Genomic DNA, 23765 nt, shown 5'->3' on the forward strand with positions numbered 1-23765 from the left:
AAAGCAAAATAGATGACGGGGGTGGCAGTACATTAAAAGTTTATTTCTGTCTTTTTCAACTTAACTGTTCATCAAAGGATATTACTAGAACATCCAGAAATATTACCCAAGGAAACAAATATCTCAAACGTGTTTGCTTAGGCTCCTCAGGGTATGACAGTTAATAAAAGTTGCGATTGCCAGAGCTTAGTGTTTTATTATATAAAAGCCTCTTTACCCATTCCTTTGGGTCAGTTTTATAATGATGAACTGAGCTTTTTCTTAGAAGCTAGATTGTCAAGTGGAGTTGGGTTAATTTAGATTATGTGAAAAGAAGCAGGTACTAGTAAATGGGATATAAAATGCTTAATGGATTCCAGAAATGAAGTCAGGCTATAGAAGGAAAAGAAGTGAGATCGAGAAGAACAAGAATTAAAGTAGACTGCAGGTGATTTATCCAGCCTTTTGGGTCAAGGTGGCCTGCATTCAGGTAAATTACGTCAGTGCATAGCACAAGATGTACCTTTGATATGTGCTTCTTCTTAATACTTCTTCATCTTAAAGATGATTTTAAAGTATAATTTAAAGATGATGCAAAGCAAACTAGAAACATGACACCTTAAATTATTGTTATATCTAAGGTGGAGATGAGGATCCTGAGGAATAAATTTAATCATCAAAGCAACATCAATTATATATTTCAAGGTATGCTGGGGCAGTTTTGATTGGGCTGTTAGGTTTTCTTCCTTCTTTTAGTTTTCTCAAAGATAAATGAGTTCAAAGGCAACACTACAGATTAGCATACTTTTGATAGAATTAGACTATGGTTAATTTGAGTCTAACTTAAAAGGTATGCCTGTTTAGATGTTAGAGTCAAGTGGTGGAGTAAAGCAACATTTAGATCGTCAGTGACAGCAGTTTAAATTATGCAAATGACTACAACCTGGCAGCTGACAGAAAAAAAAGGAGATAATGTAATATCTGGACACAAACTTGCAGCTGAGAATAAACCTACTCAGTTCAGGTTAATGGACTCTGGGACCTGCATCCACATGTTTCTTTGCCAGCTCTTAGAAGTTCTTCAGCATCCCTGTAGTGTGGATGTAAATCTGAAGATCCCTAAAGTAAACAATATCTCTTCTGCTTAGAAAACAATTGTGAAAGTGGTAAGGAATAGTACGTCAAAATATTTACAGGCTTGAAACTACCTAAGGGAGCATGTGGTCCTATCCTTTTAGAGAGAAATTCAGCAAGGTTAAATGATTTAACCCAGGTCACACACCTAGTTTGTGGCTCCATATGAATAAGAAGAGTGTCTTCATTCTTTTGCCTTTATCATGATGCTAATAGATATGGTGACCATATGTCATATTTATTAGAAACTTGAAGATGTAGCCATGATGATGACATAGGAATAATTAACTATACTTATACTGTCAGACAAAACAGTAAGGGAGGGAGGAAAGAGAAGCATTATTTAATTTTTTTTCTGCAACACAGAAATAGAAAAACTGAAATAATGCTTATTCTGTGTATATATTAATTTGTTTACAGATTCTAAGCAGCCTTTCCAGCATCTTCTGTTCCCTAAATCTTTTTTTCCCCCTTCACAGACACATTCTAAGCACATACTGTAGGAACTAGGACCATTTATAAACATAAAAGATGATTAAATTTACCTGTAAAAATAATTGAAAGTTCAATTGCAAATGTATATTTCTTTTTGCAAAAATATTCTTTTAAACAAATCTGTGGAATTGATGAAATTACTCTGTAAAGGTATATAAAGAGGATCCAGGAGGGGTATCAATTTTAAAATAAATGAGAATAAATAAGAAAAAATTAAAAGAAAATTAAGTTGTACATGTGAGCAGAAAGATAAACAATTACAGAGGAGTGCAAGGGAGTGGAAACTAAAGGAGGATGGTATTTCAAGGAAGAGAGCATAGTCAACATTTTCAGATGAGATACAAAAATGTAGTGAGAATCATAAAGTGTAATGCATTTAATAGCAAAAGAATTGTGCTGTGTTTTTTATTATAATGGTTATTGGAGAAATTAAGGTGATTGGAACCAGATTTGATGTGTTGAGGAATATTTGTGTGGAGGAATTATGATAACAGAGTAAAATTAGTTTCAAAAGATTCACTCATGAAGTGGATGGGAGACAAGTGGCCTAGGTCAAGGAAAGCATGGGTCTGAAGAAATGCATGGTTCCAGAGAGATTTTTCCTGAGTTTGTTCTAAGATAGGTAAACTTGAACACATTTAAATGCTGCCTGAAAGAAAGTGATAGATAGAAAGAAATTAGAGATGTTATAGGGTAGGAATAATTGATAAATCATTGATCCTTTTTGAGATAGTGAATATTGTTGTCAAAAGGATAGCAATCATATGTCAGAAATTGGTCTTGACAAACAGGAACTCACTCCCATTGTGGAGTGTATACAAATAAGGAAATTATTTGTGTAGACTACGAAAGATACAGTGGTTTAAAGGGGAAATGTCAGGCCATTAATGTTAAATAGGCTATATTTTCTCTGTGAAGTAGAAAAGGAGGTTAAGGTTGGGAGTGGTGGGATGATCCCTAGGAAGTCTAAAATTAAAGCAGAAGGGCTTTAAATATTCACTGTACAGGAAGCAGAATGAGTTGACTATGATATATCGAAGGAAAGACAGAAGGCTGGAGAATAAGAATAATGTCACTGAGGGGAAGAACTACACTGTTTTCTGTAGTAGTTCTTAGCAATTAGGGGGATGAGCTAAAAAAGGCAAATGTTTGAACTGATTCCAGATGGGTTTTTCCATGTGCATACAACAGAAAAATTATGGTACGAGGAGTTGAAAATGTTAAAAAGAATTTGGGTAAAAATTGTGGACCATGAACTGAACAGGGAGATAAATGACTGAGAGGGGCCTGGGATGCTTTAAAGTTCTCATCATGAAAAAACAACAACAACTCCCAAACATAATACCAGTAGTAATTCCTCAAAGAAATTTGTTTGCTGTGTACAAGAAGGATCATGTTGCCTGCATCAGCTTAATTTTAGCCACAATCTCTCTCATTTCTAGCCTTTTGATATGTAGTTCTGTTGTTCTGAAGACTCTTATTTCTGTATAAGCATAGCTAAATTTTACTCATCCTTACAAACCCCAACTTTAACATCATTTCTCAGGAACAATTTCCATCACCAAATGGATTAGCTGGAATCCTCTTATTTTGTTCAAACTCTGTATTAAGTTCATTAATAATATTTAAATTCCTAATCAACCCTTTGACATTTTTCCTTATTGATAAATCAGTAAATAGATTTCTTTGCTGAGATACTCTTACTACAATCTTCCAGGTTAGAGTAAGGTGTATATGTTGCAGTAGTTTATTTTATTTTTTAATTAATTGTTATTGGAGTATAGTTGATTTACAATGTTGTGTTAGTTTCTGCTGCAGTAAGATTAATCAGTTATACATATATCCACTCTTTTTTAGATTCTATTCCCATATAGGTCATTTTAACTTGAAAAATTCTTCAATTGATAACAGACAGCGTTACCCAATTAAAGGAAATAATTTACTAACAGTCAACGTTTTCTAATATTCACTTGAGTAACTTTAGTATAATTTATTAACCCTCAGTATATTCATAATATTTTTCAACATTTGTTTTTTTAAAATATAAATCATAAGTTCTGTCAAGACAAGGATCTCATCTAGCTTATATACCAGTTTTGAAAATTGAACCTTTTTACAATGATCTGGAATTCCACTATACCCAGGCTTTTGTTGATAGACTTAAGATTTCAGCTTACTACAAACTTTTTATTCCTTGAGTCAGAGATAAAATTTTAAATGTTAACTTCCCTAAATAACCAAGTTAAAGCACAGATAATAACATTCCTTCAAAAATTTCTTGTTGAAAAACTTGACAAAAGAAAGTGGCAGGCAAAAGGGATATGGAGACCAGCAGATGGCTGAGGACATTATGTTAAGATTTACTATAGAATGAGCATGAGAAATGAGAACTTGTTTTATTAGTATGGTTCAGTAAAGAAAATTATGAAGCACTCTAGCAACTCAAAAAAGCAAAACAAATATGTACTGAATCATTATCTTATTGTTCATGAAGTTGGGGACAGCTGCTAATCCTAACTCATGTAGGAGAAATGAGTAACATAAAATATATATATTAAAATAGAATTAATGTTTACTTATAAATTTCTGTGGTAGTAAACATTTTGCCAGATAGTCAATTAAACCATGTAAGAAATTATTTTATGTTACCAGAGGACATTGCTTCTATTTTTATACTATGACATTCAAAGCAGATACTGTTATTGGAGAATTATTTTTAAAGGCAGTTTAAGAGTTTATTGTAGTTTGACCCATTGCTGCTGTGCCTTCAAAATGAAAAGCACTGAGACTTTTTTTAGGTCATTTCTGATATTAGAAAATGGAAATCATGAATTGTCCCATTTCTAGTCCAATTTTTATAAGAAAATAAGTTACAACTATAAATAAGAATTTGAGCTTTTAGAAATGTAATGGAAGAGATTTTTTTCATTTATTGGACTCTGGAGTCAAAATACATTTTTACTTGACTTTTAGATCCACAGAAAGATTTTTGCCAACCCACTATGTATTTATGAAAAATAAAATTTAAGCTCGTTTATCCAAGCCTTGGAATTACTTTGTTGGCAATTGTTGTTAATATGCAAGCTCTCTTATTAACCTTTTATAAACACAGTTTTTAATAAAAACAGATTTGGTCCCAAATTTGGCCCTGGATATTTGTTTCTTATTAATAAACCAGTAACTATCAGTCTTTCCTAGGCTACTTTTACTACCAACTTCAATATCAGAGTAGAATTTGTATTTTGTTATATTTCATTTTAACCTAAGAAAGTTCTTCAATTAACAGTAGAAAGCTAAATTCAGTTTAAGAAAATCAATTATTAACATCACATATTCTAAAAGCATTTTAAGGAGAGAGTTTAGTGCTGAAATAAGACATTATGTAAAACATGAACTCTTACGGCTAGAAAGAATTGTGAAAAAGAAGAAATTTCAATACTGACAGTGGATGAACTTTTAGATACAGATCTGATATGAAGGTTTTAGGGGTAGGAATGGGTCTAAGATCAATCTTCCTAAGTAGCTTCTCTGAGCTTTTGGTAGTACTTAATATTTTTTTTAAAAGTATTGCTCTGATAGACACACAACTTTTTCCTGGGAAGACAGGACTTATTGGAAAATAATGTTTCTATTTAACTTTCCAGTAGATACTAGTAAGCTTTTAGCTCTTATTTATACTTACTTATTATATCCCATAATGAGAACTAAGCTTAGTGATTCTTACTTGCAAAAAAAAGGCTACTTGTTTTACATGTACAGTATCAAAAATTCAGACCAACTGTCTGTTTGCTCCCCATGCTCTGGCTTTAGCTGCTCTGAATTCTCTTTCCCCTCTGAGTTGTCAAGGCCTTAAAAGCTCCTGTAGGTTCATTCCTAACTTCTGACTTCTGCCTTGCCTGAGATCCACTTCACTTCCACTTTTCATTCTGAATTAGCGCAGCTTCAAAACATATGCTGTGGGTTTTAACTCCATCTGTGTATTATTTCCCACTCACTGCTCGTGTCAGGCTTGACCAGGCCCATCACTCATGTTATTTACTCTGTCAATGACAGCAGGATTTGTGGGCCTCCCTCTTCCTCCTCATGTCAATCTCCTAGAAGCATCTCTAAGAATCATCCTAAAGACATTTCCTCTAATAGATCCTCCTTAGATGATGATGATGATAATGATAACAATATGACATATGAAACAGACATATTACCAAACTTTCATTTTATAATGATATGCTTTGCTGGTAATACTGACATATAAATCAAATTAGATAAATTCATATAAAGCTCATAGAAGCTAGAAGTTAGAAAAAAAATATGTGTAATGACTACACCAAACAAACAAACAAAAACAAAAACATCACTTCTCTTTTCCTTTGGAAATGTTAATGATTTAATCCAATAAATCAAATATGTTTGAAACAGACAATATTAAATGAATTGTAATTCATTTTAATGTGTGAAAGGGGAAATCTTTGAACTTTCATTTGGGAGGTAGCTTTCTACAATTAAGCACCCTCCCAAAGAACAATGCTGTGTGTTTTCAACGACTTAGTCCTTGGTTGTCCAGGAGTGATTCCTGGTGGTAGTAAAATGTGACCAACTTCCCAGACAATTGCCTGATCCTTTTGCTGCAGAGAACCAAAGAATGTAATTATTAACAAAGTCTCTCTTTCTCTCTCTCTCTTTCTTTCTCTCACTTATCACCTCATCCATAGTTTAACTATCCATCTCTGTTCATGGATAACTAATCATATATACATTCACATATATTTATATATCACTGAACATATATATATATATATAAAATATATGTAATTTTAGGATAAAATGAGAGCTTTGTTCTATGAGAAAATATTCAAAATCAAATTAAGTCATTTTCTGTCTTGAGAAAATCAATAATTAAATTTATACCATTACATTAAAGAAGAAATTTGGTTTCTTAGATCCAGTGCCACATTACAATAAAATATATTGGAGTCTCTAAGAGTTTTGTTTTTAAGATAGCTTACAACGCTATTTTCTGTGGAACTGGAAATAGTTTCCTCTTGGTTTAATTTTTCTCAAAAGAGGTGAATTGCAACCCAGAGCCGAAAAATCTACATGCATTTGATATCTACAGTGGGCTCGGCACCTTGTTACATACTCTTAATACCCTTGAAGAGCTTAGAGTTTCTTTGAAAAAGAAGATTGACATACATAAAATAAGGGAAGAAGAATAAATGGGAAGAAACTAAATTTGAATCTTTTGTTGTGATTTATAACATCAACTCAGTTGATAATTGGCCATGGGATTCTGTGCAAGATAATTCACGTGCCTGAGACTCAATTTCCCCAATTACAACACTGAGGATATCAGTTATTCTGAAGTATATGTTAATGCTGAAATTCTGATTCTGAAGAAAGGACAGTAAAATACAGTGTATTATCAACAGCTGGGTCAAATGGGCACAGCTTATGAGAGCTGTTAAAATTTGGAGAACAGAAAGTTTGACATGAATTGTAGAGATGGATTCAGTTGCAGAAATGAAAATGGAAAAGGAATAATTTAGTTAGCAGTTCTAATATTTCTTAAAACCCAGATATTGAATATAATGGGCACATATTTTATTATAGAATCTATTCTCAGCCAGAGTAAACTAAAAATTTTTCTTCTACTTTTTGAGTCTAATAAGAAATAAGGTAAAACAGATTGGCACAGACCTAAGCTTCTGGTGTAACTTCTACTAGTGAAAGTAGTAGAATTAAACAACTCTAAATAAGAAGATAACCTAACAAGAGATATTTACACTGTACACATAGATTCATAAGCTTTAAGACTGTGTACTAACTTCTTGCTCTTTAAATATACATGTATAGATTTATAGACAGAGAAGACTATTGACACAGCAAAATAAGAATACAAAAACATTTTAATGATTATTTCTCCTGATTAGGGAAAATTCACATAGTTCATTACATTTTTGTAGTGTAATAATAATTTTAGACAAAGTATTTTTTTAATTGATACGACTTCCCTTTTGATCACCAGTTCTTTAATCAGTTCTTCCTGTTGTGGTTTTCTTGCATTCGTTATTCAGTCAAATACCTCTGAATATTTTCTAAGTTAACTGCTAGCCCTCTTGCATGGAAAGCCCAGAATTAACCACAATATTACTTCTTAAAATGTCGTATTCTCACATGAAGTAAAATTATATTCGGCTCATAGAATAGTCTTTCCCATCTGGATTTATAGTGACATTGACATTTGGTTAATCCAAAATAGTACATATTATTACAGGAACTGTTAGGCTATATTTCCATTAACCTGTTTTTCTTTGATTGAAGTTTTAATTAGAATTTAGAAACATTATTTTACATCTATTATTATAGAATATTGTTTTCATTTCAGACATCTATTCAAGCCTATTGAAATTATTTTCAAATAAAACTTAAAAAATCTCTCATGCTTGCTCTTCTATATTTGTGTCTTTAAAATATATGGGTCGTTATTCAGTCATTTAAAACAATAAGACTAGTAAAAGAGAAAGGCTAAGGAGAAAGTTCATATTGACACAGACCATCAAAATTATTTATATTTATTTGCTAGCTGACTCTTAATCCATTTTGAAATCCTATCACTGAATCCACAATATAAAATGGCATAGTTATTTTATTAAATGTTTTGTAGAAACCAAACTCAATTATATCTGTAGCATGGCCCTCATCTTGGAACTTAGTAACTCAAGGAAAAACAAAAATAATTCAAGGGGGAAAAAAAAGAGAAAGAAATTGGCAAAATTTGGCATGACTTGAATTATTTTGGCTTTGAACCACTATTCCAATTGCCTATACAACAGATTTTTTGAATGTTGTTGAAAATTATTATTATCATTATTATTAATCCATATTATTTATAGAGTTTAAAATCAACTTTTTGAACTTTTGAAAATACCCACTACTAGTGTTTTGACAATCTTCTAGTCCCTTAATTCCCATCAATATAAAAAAGGCTCCAAGTTCATCTGGGGATATACTTCATTGGGGCCTCTATATTAAACTTCTTTTAAATGCCTGGAAAATCTTGAATTCAATTACTAATTCTGCCCCTACTGGCATCCACCCTTGTTAGCTCACTCCTCCAACCTCACTAAAATGGCATTTCATATTTGAAGTTTTTTGACTCTGAACCTCATTTGAAAGTGATCACCTTATCCTTGGCATACTTTAGCTAAAATTATTGGTATAGATTCCAATTTCTCTATGAAATTTTGTTTTTATTTATTCCATCCACATTTCTTATATTAAATATCAAAACAACAGTTTATTTAAAGTTCTTTTCAGTCAATTACAGTTGTTTCATCACTATCAGTCTGTTTCTGTTATCCATTTTTCTCTTGATTATTGGCCTTGTCATCTTTTGTTCTGCATGCCTAATACATTTTTTATGGAATTCCCCAAAAAATATGTCAGTCAGTAATTTTGCTGAGTCAAGCCTGGGTTGCAAACCTGGTAAGGTTAGGTCAATCTACCTTTCGTTTCTGTAACTTTGGAACTTTGAACACAAAAGAGAAATCCTGAAATATTTATTGCGCTGGAGCGTCCTGAATTTCCAATCTCTCTTCCTTCTTAAGACTGTCAAATAGTCCTCAGTTTCTTTCTTCAGGTTCTTAGCCCCTCCAGTTCTCATTGCCTCAACAGCTCTCTGATACCTTCAAGCATGTAATTCCTGTATATAATCCAGATTTTTTAATGGTTTTTGATGTGGCATAGCTAAACTACCCTATCCAAATCAGAAACAGAAGTTCCTGGACTAAATGATTTTTTATATATTTCTTCCTGACATATTTACATTCTCTCTCTCTCTCTCTTTCTCTTTCTCTGTCTCATCCCTATCTCTGTGTAGATCTATAGATCTAGTTATATACATATGCCATACAGCACTCCATGGAACACTTAATTTTGAGATACATCTAATTAAAGTCTGAAAGATAATCATTGATTTTTATATTAATAATGATTTCTATGCCTTTGAAACTTAGGTATGAACTAATCAATCAAGGCCATGGGAAGATAATTCTTTGGTGGGATATCTGAAATTACCTTCCATAAATTAGCTCATTTCACTCAAGGTAAAATTGTGTGATCTCTTTTCATCTCTTACCATGTTCTTTCACTTATTCAGAATTTTTACAGCATTATATTGTTTTTGTATTTTACTCATAATATTGAATTACTTCTTCCAAACTCGTATAAGGAGCAGTTCTTATAAACTCTTCCTGGTAACTGTCAAATGAAATATCTGTTTCTGATTGGCTTAAAGATCTGGGCAACTAACTGCTAGTGTATTCATCAATGCTAGTACTTGGAAAGTAGCTGATACCAATTCTACTCACAACATCAACAAAACCTAACTGGATTCTTGTCAAGAACATTTTTACCAAGAATCTCCTAGATGAGCGAAAAATAAAAATTTTAATATTTTACAGTTGACCTTTGAACAACCTTTTTTTTTTTTTTTTAACAAGAACAATGCTCCTACCTTTATTATATAACTCAAGAAAGTGCCTCAAATTATGGGTGTATATCAGACCAGGTAGAAAGGAAGGACCCACCATGGCAGGCTATTGAAGAAATAATTTGAAGTAGGTTGGGCTTTGCACTGCCCTTCCCATCAATTTTTTTGTTTGTTTGTTTGGAGTACAGTTGATTTACAAGGTTGTGTTAGTATCTGCTGTATAGCAAAGTGAGTCAGTTATACATACACATATACTCACCCTTTTTAAGATTCTATTCCCATATAGGTCATTATAGAGTATTGAATAGAGTTTCCTATGCCATTCAGTAGGTTCTTATTAGTTATCTACTCTATATATAATAGTGTGTATATGTCAATCCCAATCTCCCAATTTATCCCTCCCCTCCCTTCCCCACTAGTAACCACAAGTTTGTTTTCTACATCTGTGACTCAAGTTCTGTTTTGTAAATAGGTTCTTTTGCACCATTTCTTTAGATTCCACATATAAGCGATATTTGCAAATGAAGCGATTGATGGGACTTCCCTGGTGGTCAAGTGGGGCTCCACGTTCCCAATGCAGGGGGCTCGGGGTTTGATCCCTGGTCGGGAAACTAGACCCCACATGCCGCAATTAAGAGTTCCTATGCTGCAACAAAAAGATCCCGAATGCCACAACGAAGAGCCCACATGCAGCAAAAGAAGATCCTGTGTGCCCCAACTAAGACCTGACGCAGCCAAATAAATAAATAAATAAAGCGATCGGCAAAGGATTAATCACCAAAATATACAAACAGCTCATGCATCTCAATATCACAAAAAACAAACAACCCAATCAAAAAATGGGCAGAAGACCTAGACATTTCTCCAAAGAAGACATACAGATGGCCAAGAGGCACATGAAAAGATGCTCAACATCACTAATCATTAGAGAAATGCAAATCAAAACTACAATGAGGTATCACCTTACACCAGCCAGTATGGCCATCATCAAAAAATCTACAAACAATAAAATGCTGGAGAGGGTATGAAGAAAAGGGAAACCTCCTAGAGTGTTGGTTGAAATGTAATTTGGAGCCACTATGGAGAACAATATGGAGCTTCCTTAAAAAACTAAAAATAGAGTTACCAAATGATCCAGCAATCCCACTCCTGGGCATATATCTGGAGAAAGCCATAACTAGAAAGGCTATGTGCACCCCAGTGTTCATTGCAGCACTATTTATAATAGCCAGGACATGGAAGCAAGCTAAATATCCACTGATGGAAGAATGGATAAAGAAGATGTTGTACATGTATACAATGGAATATTACTCAGCCATAAAAAATGAAATAATGCCATTTGCAGCAATATGGATGGACCTAGAGATTGTCATACTGAGTGAAGTAAGTCAGAGAGAGAAAGACAAATATCATATCCTATGATATCACTTATATGTGGAATCTAAAGAAATTGTACAAATGAACAACCTTTAAATATGGGTTTAACTGTGCAGGTCCACTTTTACACAGAATTTTTTCAATAAATTTATTGGAAAATATTTTGGAGACTTGCAACAATTTGAAAACAACTCACAGATGAACTGCGTAGCATAGAAATATCAAAAAAACTTAAGAAAAAGTTATGTCATGAATGCATAAAATATGTGAGGATATACCTGTAACTTACAAAATATGTTTTAATTGACTGTTATCTGGAAGGCCTTCAGTCAAGGCTATTAGTAGTTAAGTTTTGGGGGAGTCAAAATTATATGGGGCCCCATGTTGTTTAAGTGATAACTGTACCTACCTCTTTCTAACTTTGTTGTTTCATAGGCACAAAAGGACTAGTGTGCTGGAACTTTTTGTTTCAAAACACACAACTCATGATTTTCCCTTACTATATAAACTTAAACTTAAACTCCAACCATCATATATACAATACAACTAGCAGACATTTTTTTTAAGGAAAGGACATTTCCATTAAGTAGGGCACATTAATTTTATTTCCCATATTCTAGAATTTACACTTATAAATTACTGAGGATTATATATTAGCTTAGTCAATCGAGTGTCAGCTAGAATTCACTGATACTATTTCAAAGAAGAACACATGACAGATTAAGCAATACGGGGTATTTGCCATAATTACACATTTGAACAGAGTCTCAAATTTCTTGAATTTTTTATTTCAATGCTAATTTTAGTTTTATTGTCACTGACTATATCCAGGCCTAATATAATGGCTTTTTAAATAAAACATTACATTTTACAACTTCTTAAATGGAGAAAATTGATGGTTTCAGTGGTCAAATGCTATGTGCTCCATTTTATGATAGTATTATTTAGTAAATTACAGCATTAGTTCACTTTATTAAGCAGAATCCCGCTACCCTTAAAACAGCCTGGCCTCACTTCAGATGACATAATTTGACTCAAGAGAATCACCTCTTGCCATGTTGCCTAGTTTCTCTGCCATTAGGAAAGTGTATGATGAATGAAAATATCAATTTGTCAAATGCAGTCTTAAAAAGAAGATGAATAAGTTTAGTGACCAATCATTATAACTGGTTTTCAGTTTAACTACAATGAAATATTTTAGCAAATCATAGTAGAAAATTTAAACTAAAAGTCTCTTTAGCATTTCTTCAGACACTGTTACTTACTAAAATGTGTTTTAGGGGCTTCCCTGGTGGTGCAGTGGTTGAGAGTCCGCCTGCTGATGCAGGGGACACGGGTTCGTGCCCTGGTCCGGGAAGATCCCACATGCCGCGGAGCGGCTAGGCCCGTGAGCCATGGTCGCTGAGCCTGCACGTCCAGAGCCTGTGCTCCGCAACGGGAGAGGCCACAACAGTGAGAGGCCCGTGTACCGCAAAAAAAAAAAAAAAAAAAAAAAAAAATGTGTTTTAGTGAAATGGCTCTGCCTAGGATATCAGTCACATGAATAGTAAAGCAGCCAATTAAATATTTGTTTTAATATTTAGAATTATTTATTGTTTATTAAAATGTTCCTTATTCTAAAAAATTCAGGCAGTTACCTTGAATGATTCACTAGGTGACTAATTGAACAAACAACTGTGAGGTGCATATATCCCAATTCTTCAGAATTTTACTCAGTTGTAGCCCTGGAAATGAATGGCCTTTTATGGTATTTAGAATCTCTGCTTTACATGTTGCTAAAAAAGGAAATTTTTAAAAATTTAGTGCAGGAAAGGCATATTGTTTCAAATACATTATAGACAAGAAAGTGGGTTGTTATTGCCACATTAGAAACTATTGATATAATCGTAATGATTTTTTATTCTTATGATTAGTATATAATGATATAACAGTTTAAAAGACATTCTTAGGAAAAAAGTGCATATCATTGCACAATGAAATTTCAAGCCTTGACAATTCAAATGCATACAAGTGAATCTGTTTCCTTACCACTTAATAATCACAATACTAGTTGAATGAGTTGATAGGCTGTCATTCCAGAGGTAGCAGGAAAGAGAAGTGGTTAAAAGTATGTTTCTTAAATACAATGTGTAGACTTGATGTGTGTGTGTGAATTCTAATAGTCCTTATGCTTCCAAATATTTGTTTTCAAGCAAGAAGAGCACAAAATTTGTGAGAATAAGATAGATAATTTTTTCTATGACTGTAATAATTAGTGATGAGGTAGTAAAATTTTTCAGCCCGATATCTTTTTTCTCTCTCTGGTATTGTAAAAGAAAGCTCAAATAAAACTTGGGCAAGTCAGTCTGAATTTATACATCCAAGAATTTAGAGCCCTATCCTTCAGTTTTTTGACAGTGCTCTACTTAGGTAGACTTACCAAGGAGTTTGAAGTAACAAGTCACTTTATCTTTAGGGTTTGGATTAATTCCATATGAAACTGGTCTGTAAAAATGTCAAAAATCAGTTGCTGTGATTAATGAAAAAAAGCGTTTGAACTGGGCATAATATTTTTAAATGAAATTTATTTCAGAATATTTATTTATTTTTTTAGCATCTTTATTGGAGTATAATTGCTTTACAATGGTGTGTTAGTTTCTGCTTTACAACAAAATGAATCAGTTATATATATACATATATTCCCATATCTCTTCCCTCTTGCGTCTCCCTCCCTCCCACCCTCCCTATCCCACCCCTCCAGGCAGTCACAAAGCACTGAGCTGATCTCCCTGTGCTATGCAGCTGCTTCCCACTAGCTATCTACCTTACGTTTGGTAGTGTATATATGTCCATGCCTCTCTCTCGCTTTGTCACAGCTTACCCTTCCCGCTCCGCATATCCTCAAGTCCATTCTCTAGTAGGTCTGTGTCTTTATTCCTGTCTTACCCCTAGGTTCTTCATGACATTTTTTTTTCTTAAATTCCATATATATGTGTTAGCATACGGTATTTGTCTCTCTCTTTCTGACTTACTTCACTCTGTATGACAGACTCTAGGTCAATTATTCTTTCTTCTTTTTGCAGTTTTTCGTATTATCTCTACCTATTAACATGTGTACATTCTCAGAATTATATATACATATTTATAAGAATTTAAATATATGTAGCTGTCACAGTGGCAGCAGGAAATAGATAACATATACAAAAGGGGGGTAATTAAAGATTTTTCAATAAGGAGAATATTTACAAAAGTGTAGACAAGATAAATAGAAATCAACTGAGAACAGTAAGTTACCTTGATGTAGCAAAAGGAAAAAGCCATTATCACCTCTAGGCCTGAAGATGTAAGATGTCAGTGGTTACCAGACACTGTGATTAACCTGTCTCTCATTATCTGCAATGTATTTATTATTTCCAAGAATTACTTTTGTTTTATTCCTCCTGATAGTGGAATATTTACTTTTTCTTTTCACCAAAATATTAAACAAAAACATTAAGAATTCAGATAACAATATAACATATAAAATTGTGTTGTCTGCAAACTTTCATCTGAGAGGACAATGTTATTTTATAGACTAGTTTTCTTCATTTATTGCAGAGTTAGTTCCATATTCAGCTGAATATATATGACCAAGAAATGAGCAACTATACTTGAGAATACAGAAATAAAAGTTTTAGGATCCACAGAAAAATGAGTAAACACCAGAAAATTTAGCACTATCTCTGCATCGCAGAACTTCCAATCTCAATATAATTAAAAAAATTTTGAAACAATATAAATATCAATTTTCATTTCATGGCAATTATGCTAACTTTTTTCTTAATTATCAGGATTTATGAACAGAAAATTTATTAAAATAAATATTCAATTTTAAAAAACATACCAAAAAGTGGAATCCAAAATAATGTGGAGAAACTATTCAAACTGAGTAAAGCCACACATATAAATATAGTTGAAATGGCAGTACCGTGAATTAGAAATTGTTTTAAAGATGATTGATAAAATCATGAATGGCATTTTCCTTGTCTTGGGATTTCAGAATTGCCTTAAACACTGAAGTCTGTATCTTCCATCAATTTTTTTCTCCTAATGAAAAGAGAAGTTTTGACCCTATTTTACCATTGTGTATTTGGTATACAAGTTTGAAGGAGAGGACAAGAAAAGTAATTTTAGTCTATATCTCTGTATACCAAAGGAAGCCCCAAGACCTGCTAAGGAAGATAGATTTTGAGATGGATGAAGTGACAGGATGGGACTCTTTGTCTCCCTGAGGGAGCATTAAATGTGTTCTATATTTGGGTAGGAAGATAAAACTACATTAGGTAAGGAGAAGGCAGTCTGTGACAAAGGGAACAAGGATAAAAGAAATTCATATGTTATGCAACAATTTATGAGAGTATCTTTTTTCTCAAATCCCTACCAAGAATTCAAGCTCTGAGTCACCTGACAACACAGGTATCTGATCAAGGAAGGGCAGGGTTTCTAAAATACCAAGAGCTCTGAGACTGAGACTTTCGTTGAGTAACTGATATCATGGGGACCCTAAGTAAAGAAAGCTAAATCACGGCTATTATAGGAATAAGCAACATGGTATTTTTCCAAAAGAGACAGTAAAACACCACCAGCAACAGAAAATGATAGTAGGCCCCTGTATCATAATCAGTGTAAACATAAATCAAATGCAGAGGGAGTCTTCTGCTTAGGACAAACAAACCAAAAGGAAGAGTATAGAGCAAGACATCTGACAAACTTTATTGATTCACATGAAGAATAGTTTACTAATTCCTCAGTAAAAGGGAGAAGTATTTGAGTACAATCCTTTCACTGTGTTGTAATTAGTCATATGTGGAAGCTAACTATCAAACAATGGAAGATAAATGATATGGTATTACATGATTATGTCATGAGAGACAAATGCTTGATATTATGAATTCAAAGGACAGAGACATCTTTATAAGTTCTTAAGCTTCAAAGAGAACTCAAGTTTAAAAAAAAGAATCGTGGATACATGGATACATGAAAAAAAGTATGTATTATAAGTATAAAATACTTTTAGGAAACAATGATTAGGTTTTTCTTAATAGCTATCAAGATTTAATATAATGACTCAGCAAAGATATTTCTTTTGACTTGTGTCTAGCACACAAAGAGTTTAGTATGGGACTTTTTGGTTCTCAGAATCAAAAAGACTGGATACAGACTGTTGTGAGTCTTAATAGAATTGACACTGGATACTTGGGACTAATCAAGGGATCCTATTTCCAAAAGGATAGAATAGGGCTGGGTTGGTGTTTCAGTGTCAGCAATTTAGTAGTCTGACAGACTAACCTACAGAAAGAGTGGCTGAAGAAAATGAATGCTTTAATGAAGTTCTTTACATGAAGACCTTTTATTTTAGCTTTCCGGGATAAACACTTTCTTGTTTTATAGGGCCTCTGTGGACTCCATCTAGAAGAGTAAAAACTAGTCATTCAGGCTTAAGCATTTAATGTCAAATTCTACAAGAGCAGCATATGCTGGTGGGAATACCCACTCAGCTAGGAACTATTGAGCTAAAATTAGGTTTGGCCTAAATAAAATATATGAGTCACTATTAAGGAACTGTGGGAAATTTCAATTCAGCCTTATTAAATTCATAATATTTTCCCTATCAAGCTGCTACCCCCACTCAAAGATGGAAATAATCTACTGATTTTCTGTTTTTTCAGAGTCAGTGGATATACTGTGAGATTTAACATGAAACAAAATCTCGACTTGATTCAGACTTCCTCTGCTTCGCTACGGTATGATATTCATTTATTCATTACTCATTATAATAATGAATTCCTACTAGAAAAAATAATTAATTGTTTACTGAGTGTCAACACTGTGAAGTGGGTAAGGATGCAGTGATTTCATGATCTGTTATAGCAGTATGTATTAAGTACCCACTCTAAACTCAGAACTGTTCAAGACCACGGTGATAATGCCATTTATTGAAAAAACAACCTTTCCTTATGTAATTTACATTCTCTGTTCATCAAGAAATTAGTGGCATATTAAGGAAAAGTGACTGATAAAAATTAATACAAAGTAAAAATCCATAAAAGAAGTATTGCATATGTCCAAAAAATAAGACATGAGACTACAAAACAGTTTTCTCTTTAACACACAAGAAAAGGCAACAAAAATGTTTTTTCTATCCTGAAAAAAAAGTAGATAAATGCATACTTTTAATACACGATTAAGCCATTTATTACATGAACACACTTCAAATAGCACTATATAAAATAATATTTTACTATAAAGTTATGGCTTTTTTCTACCATATTTTATGAAGCAATTTTCTTAAACCTTTCATGTGAATCCTAGACATCACTGTCTAGTCATCGTGGCAGCTGCTTTATGAGGCAACCAGCACAGCTTTCTAAAGCACATCATCTTCACTTCTGTCTATTTTCTGAAATATGGCACTTAAAAAACCTTGTATGATGCTGTCACTGGAAATTTTATCCCGAGTCATCACATTAGAAGGACCGTTTTCTCTCTCATGCTTTTTTTCAAATATTCTTGCATTGTATGTTTTACTTGTATAATACCTTTATTTATGACTTTTCAAAAGTGATATTTAAATGGGTTATTTTTGTTCATATCCAACACCAGTAATGGTAAGGTCCTAAATTTATGAATAACTACTGATCTATCATAAAGTGACTTTTTATTCTTTTTTTTAATGAATGCTATTATGTGACCTATTAAAGCATCCAGAGTCAGAAATGATGAAAGTTGTTTCAAAGAAATGTTTCTTCCTCAAATTTTTTTCCCAAAAATAGCAATTGAATAAATAGTAAACTGGAAAAGTATGCTGTGGTATAATAAATTCAAATATAAGATGATTCCTTTTCTCCAGGGCATATTTTAGAGAAAAGTTTTAGCATACTTTTACAGTCTGTATGGTACATGGTGATCAGTCATCTCAGAAATAACTCTCAGTCTGACATGCTTTATAGAGGAGGTGATGCTTGACTTGGGTAGTGAAAAATTAATATGGAAATCCAAGCTGAGGAAAAATGGGCTTAGAGACATGATTGTGCACAATCAGACCACAAACTACAAATCGCTTTGTAAGGAGGGCGCATCAGGTTTCAGGGCAGGGGCTGCAGGGGAGAAGTGGAATGAAACAGGAGGAGGCAACTCAAAGAGGGCTTAATGTGTCATGCAATGTAGCTTTCTCTTCATCCTTGCACAATAGGGAATCCCTGAAGGATTTTATCCCAAGAAGTAACATGACCTGACTGATGTGTGGGAAGGAGAAAGGAGATATTTAAAACTGGAGGCAGAGAATTAACTAGGAGTAGTCCAAGCAAAAGATTATAAGGGGCTGAAATCAGTGTTTGACAGTAGATATAGGGAAGGGAGATGAGAGACTATGGCTATTTGAAGGTATTCCATGGATATTGAGTGATATGATGTGTATCTGAGTAGGGGATATTGAAGTAAAAACTCGAAGGAGTATCTTAACCTCTACTAACTTCGGGGTTTTTTTTTGTTGTTATTGTTGTTTCCTTTGTCATCCATAAAATGGTAATACTAAGGTTGACTTCACAATGTTTAGGGAAAATCAAATAAAACTGAGTCTGTGTATGTTGAAAATTGAACAAAAGTCTTGACACAAGGTAGTTATTCAATGAATGTTCATTTCCAAAAACATTTTACCTTTATTAAGGCCCTTTTTCTATTCTACTTTGTATCACTCTCATTTGACAAAATATTTCTCTCTATTCTGTTGTATAGATGTTTAGAGGGTTCACACTGACTAATGGGTAAATATGCTAATATTGAACTGCTGGATGCATTATGGATTAATGTGTAATGAGATGTGTTGGAGCAAGAGCAATTTATGTAAAGGAAATTACAACTGATGAAGTACAATAATCATTTCCCAGTTTACTCTGATCAAACTTCAGGTTGGGGATGGGGTGTTATTAAGAAAAGTGTGTAACTGGACATAGCTTATTATGTGCTACATCTGCATGGGAGATGAAAATTGTGTTAAATATTTTTCCAAAATAGAAAAAAAGTGTAAAAATATCTATATACCATATTAAAGTACTGTCTCTGATGTAGTTTCTCATACATATACATACCCATAAATGTAGATATATGGTTTAAAATATAGGTGCATGCAGTCATAATTCTAGGCCAGTGCACAATACTAAAAGTTTTCTTAGTTATCGAAAATATCATTTCTACTTTCTCCTTCTAAAGTCTTTATTGTAAGTCTGACTGTTACACTTTGTCATACTCTATTAGTAAACATGTTTGAACTACTAAAGTATTACCACTTTAGAAACCTGAAAGATAACAGAATTTATATTCATTATCTTACTGAAAGTGTTTCTCCTTTTATTTCTAAAACTACTACATTCATTTTTTTTCAGTAAACATTTATTGAGCACCTATTTTATTCCAGTTGCTTTTTTTTGCAAAATAATGTATGCAATAAGTACTTTATAAACATTTTCTCATCTGACTCCAAAACAGCATTATGGGATTCATGGTGTCTTTGCTAACACATGAGGAAGTTAAGAGACAGTGATAAAAAAAAAAAATGAATAAAAGTCACAAAACTGCTACGAGGAGAAGCCCCACTAAGGCTACCTGTTGCACAGAGCCCTGCATGTGTCTAATCCATCTACCTGAATCCAAAGTCTGCATTCTTTTTTTTAACTTTTTAATTTTTTTAAAATTTATTTTTTAACATCTTTATTGGAGTATAATTGCTTTACAATGTTGTGTTAGTTGCTGCTGTATAACAAAGTGAATCAGCTATATATACACATATATCCCCATATCCCCTCCCTCTTGCATTTCCCTCCAACCCTCCATATCCCACCCCTCTAGGTGGTCACAAAGCACTGAGCTGATCTCCTTATGCGATGCAGCTGCTTCCTCCTAGTTATCTGTTTTACATTTGGTAGTGTATATATGTCCATGCCACTCTCTTACTTTGTCCCAGCTTACCCTTCCCCCTCCCCATGTCCTCAAGTCCATTCTCTATGTCTGTGTCTTTATTCCTGTTCTGCCCCTAGGTTCTTCAGAACATTTTCTTTTTTAGAATCCATATATATGTGTTAGCATATGATACTTGTTTTTCTCTTTCTGACTTACTTCACTCTGTATGACAGACTCTAGGTCCATCCACCTCACTACAAATAACTCAATTTCGTTTCTTTTTATGGCTGAGTAATATTCCGTTGTATATATGTGCCACATCTTCTTTATCCATTCATCTATCGATGGACACTTAGGTTGCTTCCATGTCTTGGCTATTGTAAATAGAGCTGCAGTGAACATTGTGGTACATGACTCTTTTTAAATTATGGTTTTCTCAGGGTATATGCCCAGTAGTGGGATTGCTGGCTCGTATGGTAGTTCTATTTTTAGTTTTTTAAGGCACCTCCATACTGTTCTCCATAGTGGCTGTATCAATTTACATTCCCACCAACAGTGCAAGAGGGTTCCCTTTTCTCCACACGCTCTCCAGCATTTATTGTTTGTAGATTTTTTGATGATGGCCATTCTGACTGGTGTGAGGCGATACCTCATTGTGGTTTTGATTTGCATTTCTGTAATGATTAGTGATGTTGAGCATCCTTTCATGTGTCTGTTGGCAGTCTGTATATCTTCTTTGGAGAAACGTCTGTTTAGGTCTTCTGCCCATTTTTGGATTGGGTTGTTTGTTTTATTGATATTGAGCTGCATGAGCTGCTTGTATATTTGGAGATTAATCCTTTGTCAGTTGCTTCATTTACAAATATTTTCTCCCATTCTGAGTGTTGTCTTTTTGTCTTGGTTATGGTTTCCTTTGCTGTGCAAAAACTTTTAAATTGCATTAGGTCCCATTTGTTTATTTTTGTTTTTATTTCCATTTCTCTAGTAGGTGGGTCAAAAAGGATCTTGCTGTGATTTATATCATAGAGTGTTCTGCTTATGTTTTCCTTTAAGAGTTTTATAGTGTCTGGCTTTACATTTAGGTCTTTAATCCATTTGGAGTTTATTTTTGTGTATGGTGTTAGAGAGTGTTCTAATTTCATTCTTTTACATGTAGCTGTCCAGTTTTCCCATCTGCATTCTTAAAGAGCAGTAAATAATATATTAATCCACACCCTCAAAAATGTAGTAGTAATTGTTGTCTATTTAACAGTGATTAATATAGAATTAGCTTTTGTAATCTCTTTTATTGTAAGGAAAGTTGAAAATGAAGTACCATAGTTGTGTCAGAAAGGGGAAAATTTTTCTCCCACTTTCCTTTCTTTGATTCTTTTGGCTACTTGAATAATTAAAATGTCATGAAACAGATTAATAGGAGAAAATCCGGGGCTTCCCTGGTGGCACAGTGGTTGAGAGTCCGCCTGCCGATGCAGGGGACACGAGTTCGTGCCCCGGTCCGGGAAGATCCCACATGCTGCGGAGTGGCTGGGCCCGTGAGCCATGGCCACTGATCCTGTGCGTTCAGAGCCTGTGCTCCGCAACGGGAGAGGCCACAACAGTGAGAGGCCCGTGTACTGAAAAAAAAAAAAAAAACAAAGGAGAAAATCCAATTTTAATTCATATGTATGAGAACCCCACATCCACGAGAGAGCCAAGGACTCCACACACATGAGAGGTTCAGACACGGAAAGGTAAAATGAGGTATATATGCATCCCTGAGCTAAGGAATGGCATAGGGGCCTGATGCTTCCAAGGACAGGAATGTCCTTCATAGGACTATAGGCAGCCGATGTATAGCAGCTGTTTGGTAGTTAGATATTTGTCCTGCCGTATAGATGGTGCTACTTAGATTAAATTTTTCTCTAGTAATAACTCTTTTTTCAGGAAAAATCTTCAATTTACATGCTTCCAGGTAGTTAAGGGTGGGGCAGTTTTTTCTCTTGAGCCCATAGGGTCTCAATTGCCTTCAGCTCAAAATAATCCATATGTCAAAGGGGCATGCACATCTTGGGGAGATGTATTCTGAATCCCTACAGTTATTTGCAAGTTAACTAATAAATTCCCCTTTCCCATTTTTTAAATTAAACCACACTATTTCATTTGAAACCATGTGGAATTATAAATCTAAATAATTCATCATGATTTAACAATCTATAAACTTTTAATGTCTTCTCATTTGCAATTTTAAAAGTTTATATGACTGCACTAAGGATTTTTTGTTTGTTTTACCAATTTATGTTTTTTAACAGATTCAGTTATTGTCTATGATCATTTGCTGACTTAAAAAAAATCCTTGTTTCAAAACTGCAGGAACACTGATTGTCACAATTAATATTTGTCCTACACTGTATTCTTGCATCTGTTCCCACTTTCTATACCACCAGAAGCAGATGTCAAAAACAAAGAAAACTGGTGGCAATCAAAGTTCTACCAATGTTCTTTGCTTGACATCAAATGCCTGACATCTCTGAACATGACCTTGTCATCTATTCAACCACTTTAATTTTACCTCACCCAGAATTATAAAAGTTGTAGTAGGAGCAATGTAGCTGAACTAAGATTACTTTACCTTCTGTTAGCTGGGTCAAATTTATTGTTAAATATAGCTAAATTATATTAGAATAATATTTAACTGTCTTCACCACTCTAACTTTAAAATGAGGTTCCTTATAAGAGCCTTTATTGTAAGATAATTGAGACATCTTTTAAAATTTATTATAAGAGTTGATGATTTTACATTATATAGTGTTCTCCAAAATGTAATGGCATTGCCAGAGAAGTGTAGTTTGTAAACTGGAGAACGGTATTAGGCATAATCTATGCATTCAGAAACATTTCTTAATTGCCTAATGTTTATCAAACTCTAGCAAATGATAAGATATAGTGCCAACCTTATTGTTATTTTTATTTATATATTGTTATATTTATTGTCTGTATCCTCCACTCTGTTATGCACTCCTTGAAGTCAGAGTCACTTTGGTTAATTAGTGTATTATCAAAGCCAAGAACTTCCTGTGTCTGGGGCATAACAGGTATTCAGTATTGTTAAATGTTTGATTTTTTTGAAGAATAGGATTCAAAATGGCCATGCCATCATGGCTTATCCTTCTTTACCACTGTGTCAGAACTAAAGCTTTGTATAACTTAATATTTTCTATCACAATAAAATGACTACGATGGGTAATAAGAGTTGTTCACTAATAGAAAGTGGATAATTGCTAGCCTTCAGGCTTTAAAAGTACTAATTACATTTGCTATATAAGTAAGTACTGTTTCAAGTAGTTAAGTGTGAATGTTAATGTAAGGCAGAGAACTGAAAGTGTTGGGAAAAAATTAAAAG

General features: G+C 33.6%; 1 long non-coding RNA gene across 1 annotated transcript in view; it reads left to right on the top strand.

Moving 5' to 3' along the window:
• The window catches only part of LOC307176646, a 77106-nt gene that overhangs the window by 4158 nt on the left and 49183 nt on the right, over nucleotides 1-23765 (top strand). Inside the window, exon 2 of the long non-coding RNA XR_013824854.1 lies at nucleotides 17161-17235. This is a non-coding gene — a long non-coding RNA (uncharacterized lncRNA). The remainder of the gene's footprint in view (nucleotides 1-17160; nucleotides 17236-23765) is intronic.

The sequence above is a fragment of the Stenella coeruleoalba genome (assembly GCF_951394435.1).
Source record: "Stenella coeruleoalba genome assembly, chromosome: 18".
Taxonomy (NCBI): Eukaryota; Metazoa; Chordata; class Mammalia; order Artiodactyla; family Delphinidae; genus Stenella; species Stenella coeruleoalba.